The 1,197-nt window shown below is 56.4% G+C and overlaps 1 protein-coding gene across 1 annotated transcript in view; it reads right to left on the bottom strand.

Annotated features, from left to right (window-relative positions):
- LOC119430354 (rab11 family-interacting protein 4) overlaps window positions 1–1,197 on the bottom strand; it is a 27,566-nt gene that overhangs the window by 11,250 nt on the left and 15,119 nt on the right. The window lies entirely within an intron of this gene.

The following is a 1,197-nucleotide window of genomic DNA, read 5'->3' as shown; positions in this document are numbered from 1 at the left end:
GGACGTGGGTTACCGGGGCCACACCCTGGAGCCAGGCCTGGGGGAGGGACTTGTCGGCAAGCGCCTGGTGACCAGGTCTCTACCCATGGGGCCCGATCCGGCTCAGCCCGAATGAGCAGCATGGGTTTGCCTTCCTGTGGACCCACCCCCTGCAGGAAGGGCCACAAAAGTCGGGTGCGTGATGCCAAGGGCGGTGGCCTAAGACGGGGACCTTGGCGCTCTGACCCTGGCTTACCAAAGCTGGCTCTTATGACATGGAACGTGACCTCTCTGGTGGGGAAGGAGCCTGAGCTTGTACGTTAGGTTGAGAGGTACCGACTAGATATAGTTGGGCTCACCTCAACGCACAGCATGGGCTCTGGAACTGATCTCCTTGAGAAGGACTGGACTTTATTCCTCTCTGGAGTTGCCCATGGTGAGAGGCTTCAATCTGGTGTAGGTCTACTTGTAGCCACCTGACTTGGTGCCTGTGTGTTGGAGTTTTCCCCGGTAGATGAGAGGCTCTGACTGTTGTCTGTGCCTATGCACCGAACAGCAGTTCAGAGTATCCAACCTTCTTGGAGTCCTTAGCAGGGGTGCTGGAAGGAGGAAGGAGGCAGTGAGGGCCAACCTCCCTCTGAGAGACACAGTAAGGAGGTAGTGAGGGCCAGCCAATGAGAGATAAAAAGACATTGAGGACAAGACTCCCTCTGAGAGATAAAAAGGCAATGAGGGCCAGCCTCCTTCTGAGAGGTACAATAAGGAGGTAGTGAGGGCCAGCCTCCCCCGGACAGATACAATGAGGCAGTGAGGGCAAGTCTCCCTCTCCGAGAGACAAAGTAAGGTGACAGTGAGGGCCAGCCTCCCTCTGAGAGATACATTCAGGAGGTAGTGAGGGCCAGTCTCCTTCTGAGAGATACAGTAAGGAGGCAGTGAGGGCCAGCCTCCCTTTGAGAGGCACAGTAAGGAGGCAGTTAGGGCCATCTTCCGTCTGAGAGATACAGTATGGAGGCAGTGAGGGCCAGTCTCCCATGGAGAGATAAGGAGGCAGTGAGGGCCAGCCTCCCTCTGAGAGATACAGTAAGGTGACAGTGAGGGCCAGCCTCCCTCTGAGAGATACAGTAAGGTGACAGTGAGGGCCAGCCTCCCTCTGAGAGATACAGTAAGGAGGCAGTGAGGGCCAGCCTCCCTCTGAGAGATACAGTAAGGTGACAGTGA

The sequence above is a fragment of the Nematolebias whitei genome, chromosome 3 (genome assembly GCF_014905685.2).
Source record: "Nematolebias whitei isolate Nwh7 chromosome 3, NemWhi1, whole genome shotgun sequence".
In the NCBI taxonomy this organism is placed as follows: domain Eukaryota; kingdom Metazoa; phylum Chordata; class Actinopteri; order Cyprinodontiformes; family Rivulidae; genus Nematolebias; species Nematolebias whitei.
This window is presented reverse-complemented; position numbering and strand designations above follow the sequence as displayed.